The sequence below is a fragment of the Lissotriton helveticus genome, chromosome 3_2 (assembly GCF_964261635.1).
Source record: "Lissotriton helveticus chromosome 3_2, aLisHel1.1, whole genome shotgun sequence".
In the NCBI taxonomy this organism is placed as follows: Eukaryota; Metazoa; Chordata; class Amphibia; order Caudata; family Salamandridae; genus Lissotriton; species Lissotriton helveticus.
This window is the reverse complement of record NC_136062.1, coordinates 482,326,611-482,340,529: the sequence shown is the minus strand read 5'-3', so window position 1 is coordinate 482,340,529 and position 13,919 is coordinate 482,326,611.

Sequence of the window (13,919 nt, the reverse complement as noted above, 5' to 3'; positions counted from 1 at the left end):
GTGCCGCTGCCTGACCATGAGGCAAACAAATTGCATAGTGCCGTACAACTTTTTATGATGCAGCCCATCTCTGAATGACTTTTTGTGAATCTAGGCCCTGATTCCTTACTGCTCATACAGATCGAGTCTCCCAATACGTTGCAGTGATCTACCACTTGGATTCCGGGAAGAAATTCAGTTTGAGACTTTAAGAAAGAGCTTATTGTGCTGCATTTTGTGCTCATTTCCACTTTGTTATCTCTGACTACCCCCTTTGTCTCCACTTCTCCATGTTTTTCTTTGTATTTTACTTTCTCATTTGTCACTTGGAGCACTGCAAAGTGTTCATTGCAAACTTAGTGATGTTATTTAAAACACAATATATTTGTAGCTTTTCTCACATTTTTTACGTTCACTTACACGTGTACTCTTTTCTATGTGTCTGCACGAGAATGGTGACATTATTTATACTGCTTTTAAAGGTTATGAAATGGGTTTTCCTTGGTTTCTTTACAATACTGAAATTATAAAAATGAAAAGAAGGCTAACATATGTAAAGAACTTCCCCCGCTGCCTCTGTGAAATGAATGTAGACTGTTCTAGTGGGCATTATATGCATGCACAAATTAAAAAAAGTTCCCCTATTTGCCACCCTAGCCCTTTTGCCGCCCTAGGCAGCCACCTAGTCTTGCCTAATGGTAGTGTTTAGATGGTAGGGTTATGTGACTTTTTAAAATATGAATTGTGATGCGTTGTAATGCTTCTCGTACCATGCTGACTACTCAGTTTCAAGGGTTTCCTGTGCTAAAAATGAATGTATAGTCCCTTGAGTTTGATGGTGTGTCTTTTCTGAGCCTCTCATGTTGCTGCCTGATTTTCTATTGATTTATTGTACATTTTCAACGTGATCTATTTGTCGTCATTTGCTCATCAATGCTTTATTTCTGAGCCTTCATGGCAATTGACTTTTATGTTCATAGTCTGATTCAATGAGATTGCTGCTGAATTTGCATTTTTCTATTTCCTGTATTGCACCTTAAATCTTAATAATCCTTCATGTTTTTTGCTGAATTTCTGGTCTTGAACTCCTTTTTTGTGTCGGTCTTTTATTGACTGGAGCTCAAGGCGGGGCAGCTTGCTCTCTACCGCCACGCAGAGGACTTCCTGTCTTAACAGCTTCCAAGTGTGCTGGCTGCTTGGAATCACCCTCCAGAGGAAGGCCCTTTTTTTCGCACTGAGCCGAAACGGTTCCACTTTCAGCCGGTCAATGTGCGCTTTACACTGTAGGGCATTCCTTGAACAAAGGTGCACCCCTTAGAGAGAGACATGGGGTAGCTGCCTGTCACCCCCTGGGCCTTGTGCTTTGTGCTGAGGGGAGGAACTGTCTATGTTGAATGTACCAAAAATGCCGGTGAGATTTTGTACCTCCTAATGTGTGACATGGATCTGCGGCCAACGACAACATGCCCTTTGCTGTGATTCATCCCCAACAATGGTTTGGGGCTGTCGTTGAAGTTGCTTGTCCAGTTGGAGTGAGCCCACTCTGTATACAGTGGACCCTGCAGCATATCCGGCGATCCCCTTGTTAGTCAAAGAAGCTCTTACGTGGCGTAGATACAGTTGGTCGGAATCCATGGCTCTCTTCTTTCCAGGGAGCGGGACTCGATCCATGGGAGAAACATGCGGCTGAGCTCTGCTAAGAAGGAGGAAGACTGAATCACATTGTGAGTGCGCGAGATCTTGAGATACTTGCACTACTTAGTCAAACCAGTGCTGCACCACAGGCCAACCAGACCCAAAGATCCCGGCTACCGGCCTACTGAACAGACCCCCCAGGATATTGCGGCATGGATTAGCAAATTTAGCGGCACAAATATGGAAATTTAGTGGCACAACTATGGAAATTTAGTGGCACAACTATGGTAATTTAGCGGAACAAATATGGAAATTTAGCGGCACAAATATGGAAATTTAGTGGCACAACTATGGTAATTTAGCGGAACAAATATGGAAATTTAGCGGCACAAATATGGAAATTTAGCGGCACAACTATGGTAATTTAGCGGAACAAATATGGAAATTTAGTGGCACAACTATGGTAATTTAGCGGCACAACTATGGTAATTTAGCGGAACAAATATGGAAATTTAGCGGCACAAATATGGAAATTTAGTGGCACAACTATGGTAATTTAGCGGAACAAATATGGAAATTTAGCGGAACAAATATGGAAATTTAGTGGCACAACTATGGTAATTTAGCGGCACAACTATGGTAATTTAGCGGAACAAATATGGAAATTTAGCGGAACAAATATGGAAATTTAGTGGCACAACTATGGTAATTTAGCGGCACAACTATGGTAATTTAGCGGAACAAATATGGAAATTTAGCGGCACAAATATGGAAATTTAGTGGCACAACTATGGTAATTTAGCGGCACAACTATGGTAATTTAGCGGAACAAATATGGTAATTTAGCGGCACAAATATGGAAATTTAGTGGCACAACTATGGTAATTTAGCGGAACAAATATGGAAATTTAGCGGCACAACTATGGAAATTTAGCGGCACAACTATGGAAATTTAGCGGCATTTTTGCGGCACTTTATTTTACTCATAATCATTCCTTTTTGCCTGAAATGAATGGAAACTGTTTTAGCAGAGTATTCCACTTTGCAATTGGCATGTTTAAAGTGTCTGCACAGCTCAAGTCCTAACCTCATGGAAGGGAGCTGTATTTCTTTCTGGGATGTTCTAGTGCCCATGTATGCACCTCTGCTGGGGAACCGCTGCCTCCTGGATCCGTGAGGCAGGACACCTCTTCCTCTGGCAGAATCGTAGTGGCTGATCCAAATAAGTGAGAGTGACTGCATAGGGAGGTCACCACCTGCTTACCTGGTTCAGTCCTCTTAAGTCGACTTGAGCATGCACATAACACCCTGGTACTATTCCTTGTGCTGCTAAATTTTCTAATACATGCCGCACTATCCTGGGGGTCTGACTAGAGGAGCGAATTGAAAGATCTGTAGAAAAGTCAGCTGCAAAGCAAGCTGGTTTCAGTTCCCCTTGGATGCAGGCAGGGGGAGTGTTGTGATGGGAGTAAAAAATGTAAGGAATTCTGCCATGCATGGGGTGTTTCCCAGGAGTCACATGTTTGCTGAAGAAGAGGGGTCCATCATATGTGAGTTTGTATTCGGCCTACCTTTTTTTTTTTTTTTTTTTTTAGGCAAAGATGGCCGCTGAACAGGAGCTCTAGATAAGAGCTCCGGGATTAGGGATCGCCAAATCATGGTATAAATCCCTGAATATCCCCCCCTGCGACCCAGGACCTACGAGAACAGAACCTGAAGAACCTGAAGAAAAGAAGAGAAGAAAAACACCTTACCGGCGCAGGAAACTAGACTGCTTATCGCCATCCGACTCCAGGACTGGGAGGTGTGGCGGATTCGGAGGACCCCGAGCAGAGTCGGCACTGGTCGTCACGTGGGGGCTACTGGCGGCGCAGGTAGAGAGTGGATGTCTCCCTGGGCAATGCGAGTCGGATCCGATCCGGGAGAAGGCCAGGGCTGCTTCGGCTGCATCGTCGGAACTGCGGACGGGGACCAAACACTGAGCACAGCAATGAGGAAGTGCCTGGCGAATCGAGGTACGGGCACTCTCGCTTCTCGCTTCTGCAGTGCGGCCCCCCCCACTCCCCGCCACCCGCCCCCCACCCAGACGGGTAGCCGCTAAGGAGAGAGATCGGGGCGCTGTGAAAGTTTTTCAGTCCGCCCCGCCTGACCTTAAAATGGCGGTCAGCGCGGACATGTAGCTCCCAGCAAAACAAAAGAAAAACAAATGACAAGAGGATCTGGCGCAAACATCCTCACCCTCTTGACCCACTGAGGTGCAGGAAAGCGGAACACCGTAATTATAGGGTCACAGTAATTAATTAACTAAAAGAGAGCGAGAAAGACTATTTGCTACCTCGCCTGAACCTAAAACGGCGACCATCGGAGACAATTAGGTCGTTCTAACAGCAATGACAAGTAGATTCAAGGTGAAGCGCCATTTTCCTTCCAGCGCGAGCCACGCCAGCCAATACCCGCTGGTGGAGAAAGTATAAGTGCATGAATGAAAGGGAGAGAAGAGGAGTGAACAAATACTCGTAGTGGCACGCCTGATTCCAAGATGGCGGCCGCTTGAGACACCCAGAATATCTCACCGAGGCAGCTTCTAATGTAAGCTGAGAGACACTAATCTAAATACTCAGACACTGAAAACGGACAGGCGAAAATAGCAAACACAGGGAAAGGAGCCAACCTAGACCCTTACCCGAGGAGGGAGAGGGTAATCAGCTCAAGTTCTAAAAGGGAAAGTGGGAGAAAGTCCTCTGCCCTCAAACAACAACCAAAATGGCAGACATCTTGGCACGGTTAGCTCGCCCTCCTTCTGCTATACTACCTAGAGCATAACAAGGGCCAGTTACCTACTATCATTTGGAAATTAGATATCGGAAGGAACCCACATGAAACAGGAAACGCTACCATTAATCAACATCAGCAATGAAACTGCATAAGTCAAGCAGAAAAGAGCTATCTTAAGACTTGGAAGGAAATCTAAAAAAAAAAAAAAAAAAATTTAAATTAACACCATATTACACCAGCAGGGGAATAAGACGAAGTCCTATAAAGTAGAGCAATCTGAATACCTTCAACGCGGAGCAAAATGAGCGAAAGTTACCTAGCGGCGATGGGTTCAAATGCAAAGAACATAAAATATCCACCCACCCTAACAAAAAACGCCGCCAAAAAGTTCAAACATAATACCTTGAGAAAAAACCCGGACATACTGTTCGCCGAACCATATTTTGATATTGTGAAAGGCGCTACAATAAACGACTTGATATTCTACACTAATAAAACAGCTAAATGGCGTAATGCACTCACAAGAATGCTAACCATAAAAGATATGAAAAACATCCCACATGGCTCAAAAATAATGACCTCACCATCAAAAAGATGTGGAGCAGAACTCTGCATTACAATTTATAAAACTGGAGTAGTACTGATTCAAGCAGCGAGCAGTGAACTAGAGAAGTTTGATAAGGTATTCCAAACGATAAAAGATTCTCTAGAGGGCCGATGTTACCAACCACACCCGACCCCACAAGAAGACTCTTCTGACATCAACGATATGACCACCAGAGACAACAATCGAACTAGAAGCCAACATAATCAAACCACTAATTCGAGGAATAAAATTGAAACAGAAATGACAGTACCGGAGAACGAGTTAAAAAGGACAGAGAGATCTACAAGCCAGGCGAAGGAAGAACATGACCTGCCCCAAAGGGTTGAGCTGACGCCGCTCCTGAACGATGAGACCAACCACGTAGAGAGCACACTGGCCCTGAGTATATCACACCAAGATAGCCGGGAATTGGATAAGGTAAACAACACCAACCTCCCACTACCTCTCTCTAATACAAGACTAGAGCTCTGTAGACCCTCTTCTACAAAAACACTCCTAGCATATCATGTCGCAGACAACTCTAATGTCATCCCTAATAAAAGCGCAATGGAAAACCAAACAAGGGACACAAAGAAAAGGACAGTGTCATTGAGAATAGGTCAAAAATTGAGAAGAGAAAAATGCAAACATCGGATAAACAGATTATGCACCCCTAAGAATTCTCATCTATATCAGAAAAATATTAAAGAGCTTCAGAAACTAGTTGTCAACCTGGCACAAGACTCAATCAATAATCTGAAAAGGATTGAAAAAATATGGGAGATGACGATAAGCACCCACTCTAAGGTCACGCATATCCAAAATCTCATACACTCCTCACAAAGAAGGAAGAACGAGATGGCCATGCCTTTAGCAAATAGACACAACCGACCAGTTAGGACGAAATCCATGTCAAAGGAAGAAACGCTTGCCTTACTCCGAACGTATGAACCCTCAGACTGTGCGAGGGAGCAGAGAATCAAAACAGTACCAATCGACTCCAATAGAACATCCAGAAAGAATGATAGAAAACCCAACATGCACAACCTACAACACATACAGCCAACGACAATCGAATCCAAAAATGAGAGTCTCAGTAATTCTGACAAACAGCTGTCCTGCCTTCTACTCAACTGTCGATCGGCGAACAAACATGCATCAGACATAGCAGCCTTCATCATCAACAAGGAAATTGACCTGGCAATCCTTACAGAAACCTGGCTTTCGGAATCGTCATCTCCAACCATGGATCTTTTAGTACCACCTCAATACAACATTGTGAGACTAGATAGACCAAGAAAATCGGGAGGAGGTATAGCCTGCATACACCGTTCTGACATAGAGGTCAACCAGATTCATGCTGACCCTCTAGAATCTTGTGAATACCTAGGTCTTAACATAAGATCAACTAGCAAACAAAGATGCATCCTGCATGCGATGTACCACCCACCAGGAGATAATGAAAAGTTCACTGAGCAATTAATGGAGATCATAACGGCCAACTCGAACCGGATACCTATAACATATTTCTAGGCGACTTCAATTTACATTGGAATGATCCCAATGACAAACTGGTTAACACACTCAAAGATTTCCTCGTCGAGCTAAACTTCACCCAAGCCTGCATACAACCTACACACTCAAAAGGAGCGACCTTAGACTGGATTATCTCGAGGAACAATGAAACATCAAACCTTTCCATAACTCCTTGTGATTGGTCTGATCATCATACTATAACTTTCGAAATACCCAAAGTGAAAAAGGGCACGAGTGTGCAACCTCCCAGGTCCAAAAAATGGATTCGAGACACAAAGGAGGTCAATATTGAGCTACTGGTTGAAAGCTGTGAGAGAGACCTAAAGCCATCTAGCTACTTACAGGATGTAAATGAGCTGACCGATCACTACATAACATCAGTCAGAAATATCGTCAACAACTCCATGCCATTAAAACTGAAAAGAGTCACGGAGAAGACGAAGAACCCTTGGTTTAATGGGACACTGAATGAAGACAGGCGCAAATTAAGAATGGCCGAAAGAAAATGGAGACAACACCCGTCATCCCCCGAGCTGAAAGACCTCAGAAAGATTAGGAACCAATATAACAAAAAGATCATAAAGTGCAAAAAGGAATTCATAAGATCAGAACTGGACAATTCAAAAAATAGACCACGAAAACTCTTCGAAATACTAAAGCAACAATCAAATAGACTAGCCAAATCCGCTCAAGAGAACGCAAAAAATCCCTTAAGCTGCGAGGATTTTTCCACATTTTTCATGGAAAAGGCCAAATCGCTTGATGTAGAGCTCAAGAGCGCCGCGGCTAATCTACCGATCTTACCTTCGTTGCCTATGAGTGATGCCATCTTGACAACAGAGTGTGCTATGACAAAAAACAAGGCAAAATGGGATACATTCGAACTATATGATCAGGACAAGATCAACAAAATGCTTTCGGATATCAAACCTAATAACCACTATCACGACCCACTTCCTGCAAAATGCCTTAAAGAAATCAGGCACATTGTGGTTCCAATCTGGACCAAAATAGTAAATGCATCACTATCACAAGGGATCCTCCCAGACTGTCTAAAAACAGGTCAGGTTGTTCCCATAATCAAAAAACCTACAGCAGATGTCACAGATCCGAATAACTATCGCCCAGTGACCAACATCCCTTTACTGGCCAAACTAATTGAGAAATGCGTGCAGAGCCAACTGAGTCAACACATCACCAAGTTCTCCCTACTAGATGAATGCCAATCAGGATTCAGAGCAGGGCACAGCACGGAAACAGCGACGCTCCATATTGTTGATGATGCGCTACAAGCCCTTGATCAAAATCAAGCATGCCTACTAATTCTATTAGACCTATCATCGGCGTTTGACACGGTAAATCACGAAGCATTATTGACCAGGCTGCAGGACAGGATGGGATTGTCCGGAAAAGAGCTGAAAGGGTTTGAGTCCTTCCTACAGAACAGAACACAACGTTTCCTGGTCAACCCATCGATTTCACCTTCATGCCCTAACTCAATAGGAGTCCCCCAAGGATCGACGTTATCCCCAGATCTGTTTAACTTGTATGTTGAACCTCTCACAGAAATTCTCCGGAAATCTCAGATATCCTACCACATGTATGCTGACGACACGCAAATTTACATAAAGATCGCCTCCCTTGAAGACATTGAAATAATGAATGAGTCATTAAAAATGGCATTGCAATGGTTAACTACCAATCATCTGAAGCTAAATGCTAACAAAACAGAGTTCCTACTAATTTCACCTACAAGGAGTAATACGGATATAAAGGAATGGATCAAACTGGTGACTGCACTAAACTGCACCCCAAACCTAGTCAACTCAGCTAAATCGCTAGGAATCATCTTAGACGAGAACCTAGACATGAAAGCCCATATTAATTCAATGGCGAAAAGTGCCCGCTTCCACCTGAGCTACTTAAGAAAATTGAAACCTTTCATCTCAGAAGCGGATCTTAAACTAGCAATCCAATCGCTAGTTATTTCTAGAATTGAATATGGCTGCACTACCTTAGCTGGCCTACCAAAAACGCACACAGCCCCACTAAAAGCATGCCTCAATGCAGCGGCAAGACTCATCACTGGATCAAGAAAATTTGATCATATATCTCCCCACCTGAAAGCTTTAAACTGGCTACCCTATGAAGCCAGAATCCAAATGAAGGTATTATGTATCACACATAAAGCGATTCATTGCAATACTCCAATATACCTAGCTAAGAAAATTGAGATATCTGGAGGCAACAGACCAACCAGGAGCGCCAAAGAGTTGCTACTGCGGCCAGCCCTCTTCAAAACGAAAAGAACCTATGACAGAGCATTCACAGGAGCTGCCCCTAGACACTGGAACTCGCTCCCCCCTAACATCAGGAAGATTCATAACATCGTAACATTCAAGCGGGAAGTGAAGAGCCTTTTGATGAGTAGATACCTTACATAGGGAAGCCTACTAATCAATATTATGGTCCATCGCTGTCCTAACACTGAACAATTATTTCACCAGAAGGGGAAAACCCGACATAAATTGTAGGATGGCTAATTGAGGACACCTCTTTCTCCGGGGAATGTTGGCGGGAGAAGACCCGCATTTTTTGAAGACACCTGATTGACACCTCATTTAAGACTATGCTGTAACATTACCGTTACCCCAGGTCAATATGAACATACAACCATACTTCACATCCAAAACTATTTAATACTCTACCTCAATTTATTGGCTTATGATATGAGTTAAGTCCAACCTTACCTCCTAATGTAAAGTGCACATGCGTGAGTACCATAGATCATGTACCTCATCTATGCTTGTTCTTGTAGAATTGTTTGTATATTTACTAATCTCCAATTCACTTAAATGTGTTTTTCAGAGCTTATGATATAAGTTAAGTTTATGATATAAGTTAAGTTTAACCCTACCTCCTAATGTAAATTGCACATGCGTGAGCAACGTATATCATCTACCTCAGCTTTGCTTGTTTGTTTATGTAGAATTGTTTGTTTACATATTAATCTCCAATTCACTTTCTATGTTAAGCGCTCTGATACCCAAGGGTCTTGTTCGCGCTATACAAAACACTATAATAAATAAATAAAAAAATAAATAAAATACCTTCTGTATTTTATCTTTTTCAGTCATGTAAGTTCAACTATAATTCTATGTAAAATGTAGAAACTGACTATTCATAGCACATGTGTTGTTACTATTTCAAACTAGAAATCGTCTTTCTTGTGGGCTAAACCTACGCCTCTCACCCTGCTAGTCACCTCAGACTTAACTTCTCATATCATTAAACGCTTCAAAGTTTCCACAGAGTAGCTGGGGTAGTTTAGTAGTGGTCTTTTTGGACTCGGAATTTTTTCATATTTATATTTATAGCGCAAACTCAACCCGAAGGTATTGATTGGAGCACTTTACCTGAGCGCCAGTTACTTTACACAAGGACATATTCATGTTGGGAAACATCCTTTTCAACGCGGATGTTACCCCGCAGTGCTTTTACGATGCGTCCTTTACAACGCAAGTCGTAACCACGACTTGCGCTGGAGGGCGCTAAAGGATAAAGAATAGTATATTTACTATTCCAACACCTTCCCTACTATCCACGGGGACTGGTGTTAGAATAGTAAATTATACTATTCACTATCCGCGCCCAACAACGCAAGTCGTTGTAACGACTTGCGTTGTTAAAGACGCGTTGTAAAGGCACGGGTTGAAACGGTACGCATTGTACCGTCATACATCCATTCATGTTTGATTTGCCCAGAATCACAGGATGAAGAACCAACGTCGAGACTCGAACCGAGTTCTCCAGTTCCAAAGTCTGCAGTTTTGACTGTAAAGCCACATCCTGTCACCTTGCCTCACTCACCACCAGCTGCGAAGTATGCAAGCAATGCTTTCCCTTGATTACAGTCACTAATCTTCCCCCTTTCTGGTTTTGAATGTAATTTGAGTCATCTCAAAGTATTTGATGTTTGTGAGTCTCCAAATAATGAAAAATAACCATGCTCGTGCACTAACAATTCCTTACATGCAATAAATTTAAGGCCATATGTAGGTGGGGTAATACCGGTCAGTAACGGTGAAATTCGATAAATTTCACCGTTACCGACCGGTATTTAGGGATTTGAGATGTAGGAGGCTGCAAATAAGGAATCGGTAATTACCGATTCGTTATTTTCAGGAATCTGTAAATTACCGATTCCTAAAGCCTATGTAGGTAGCACTCAAGTGAGTGCATTTTAGCATTAAGGATTGGTTATTTACCACCAACTATAAGTTGGTGGTAAATACCGAATACCTTTGAAAAAGCAATTTTTTTTTGCTTTTTTTCTCAGTGCCATTTGACACATATACATGTATGTGCGCCACATGTGCACACATGCACGATTCAGGGGTGCAACAGGGTGTCAATGTGACACCCTGCCACCCTTGAATATGTTCCCACTATTACCGATTCGGTATTTACCGAAACGGTAATAGTGAATGGTTTCCCATTCATCCCTATGAGCCACGAGGCCCATAGGAATGAATGGGAATTACCGAACCGGTAAATACATATTTGGTAATACCGAATATTACCGAATCGTTAAAATTTACAGAATTTTTACCTACATACTATTTACCGATTCTGAAATACCGAATCGGTAAAATTCGGTATTTAAGAATCGGTAAATAGAGATTACCTACATATGGCCCATTGTGTTGCAGATAGTTTTATTTACACCATCCTTCAATAATATTTTGCCAGTTTTTTTTTGTCACGAAGCACGTGGAATTCTATGCCCGGCTGCATCTCATGTATTCAATGCGACTAACAAACACACACAGTGTGAACAAGAAGTCTCAGGAATGTGTCATAAAGTAATGGCCGAAAATATAATTAAAATCCCAGAACATGCTGTTGTGCTCAGTATTGACGAACTGGAGACATTCCCATGGAAATACGATATATTTTCTAACATTCTTTAATCGAACATTTACTAAATGATTTTCAATTTTTTTTCATCTTTTCTTGAACATATATTAACACGAGTGTAAGTTTAATAAATCCTTACAGTGTGTGTGCTCATCTGCCAGCATAAGCAGGGCTTTAAGTGGGATGAAAAAACTGTGGGGGGTCTCTCGGGGGCGTGGCCAATGTAATTAAGGGCATGGCTTAAAATCATGTAAGCTAAAAGTTTGTGCTTAGCATAGTGTGCCGCCCGATTGGTATTTTGTTGTTTCTGTCATTGCATCCAGATATATGATACCCAGATATATGATACAACAATTGACATACTTAACAAGAAGTCAGGACTATTGGCTTTGTCAATGGTTGTTAGTTGCATAAGATAAATAGGCAGCAACTGTGGTTTGTATATAATATTGAATAAGCCTCCACATAAAGCCCTGGTGACACCAGACAATATTGCTGCTCCTTAGTTCCGAAAAGAGAAGAGAAATCCAGAGAGAAAATTACTCTCTTTAAAGGATTTCCCTTCCCCTATAACGCTCGAAAAAAACGGACCTCCTGTGCTACGGCATAAAACAGAGCCCGATAGAGACCCGTTTTGAGGCCTCCTCAAAGAAAGTGCTGGTGCTCAGACCCGGTGAGACTCGGCCCACTTAAAGCCCTGATTAGGCTTTCACAGAAGTGGGCAGCTGCCTCGTTGAGTAACTTGATCCACCGAGAGACGGCTGCTGCGGCTTCTTCAAGATTAAGTTCAGAGGTCGGCATGAGCTTTAACAATACTCGAACCTTGTCTTGATGAAATGAGTACAGATGTTTTTATAGAGGGCACAGAAATAATGAGCTGGAGTGCCTTGTAAAAAAAAAAAAGGATTGCGTTTTCCAAATTTCGCGGGCAGTTTAGTAAAAATCGCTGACTTTTTACAAAACTGCCGATTTCGCAATTTTTTTGCAAATTACGAAATCGGGAAATCTTGGAGGGTCTGCCCAATGAGACAACAGTGACCTGCAGAGAAGAGGTTGACAAAGCATCAAAAATGCCCTTTGCAACTATGAGTGACAGGTGATCTGGTCCTAAGCAACACAAACCTCCAAAGAGCTTCACCAACCGGAAGGCTGCCCTGAATCCAAAGGACCTTTTGAGCACCACTTTTTGACCAAGTGCAGCCAGAAGAGGTCTCCCTAGCTCTACCCAAACTGGGCACTCTTATTTTAGAGATCTGATCTCTCACTGCAGTGACCCTCAGCTCTCATCGAGACACCCAGACCACTTGCAAGTGGCTTCCAAACAGTAAGATACAAACACTTTGTGCTCTCTGGCAGACCTTGTGCTCGCAGGCCTGGGTTAACTTCGGTCACTGCAACCCTGGTTTCCGGAGTGCATGCACTCCCCTGTCTCACTGGGAACAGTAAGCAAGGGCCCGATTTACAGCTGCGCGGAGAGGGCACTGCATTGCAACAGCGACTGAGCTTCGCTTCTCTGACAAACTGAAGTTGTGCCCACCTCATTTAGAATCAGTCAGAAGTTTAAAGTATGTCAGTAATGGAGACAAATCTGTGCCACCACTGCCACACTTCGATAGCCCGACGGAGTAAAGGCCATTGGAAGGTTGGTCAATAGTCCGTACTCATGAATTTAGAGTGGGCAAAGTAATGGACAGTTTTTACTTTCACGCACCGCTATCTAAACATGGTGGTAAGTGAAATTAAAAACCCTATGGTGAGTAGATCATTGCTTTTGCATTTTCAAAAAGAAGGTTTACACTCAGGGAGCTGCACTTCACACTTCCAGTGCATTGACAGGAACCACCGCAACCACTGCCTTTGTAGGCCTCAACCCCCAACATAGTCTCCCCACCCTACAACCTTATCTGGTGAGTTTAAAACTACCGACCCCCGAACGCCCAAGGAGTCTGTCTCACCCCCTTTGTGAACCTCTGTCACGGTGTGTTAAACCAAAGAAGCCTCCTCCCCAGTGCGGGCGGGCCACGGTCCCCCAGAGTACCAAAAGAGCCCCTCTATAAGAAGTGAAAATGGGGAGGAACGGCAGACACAGAAACAGGCCCCTGCGTGCGGTCACAGCTGATCCAACACAAAGTCTCCAGGGAAGGCTGCTTCACATCAAATAACTCTATCTGACACCAAAGGAGTGACCACAGGCAGGGCAGCTCATCCTGCTCCCCCAGAGCTCAGGGTTTCCCCTCACTTGTAACCTGTTGCCCAGGCCTGATGATGTTGCATCTCTGTCCCCTCCTTAGCCCTCTCAGATTCCACCTGGCCTTTGTGGGACCGGCTCGACTGTCGTCGCTTCGCTTGCTTTGGTCTCTGTTGTTGCCATCCTATAGGGCGACACCTCTCTAGGGCCTCGAGGGTCCCCGGGACTTGAGCCGGTCCCACACCTCGGCAGCTGCTGACGAAAAGTGAGACCCTTCCTGGTCTATGATCCGCAGCTTCA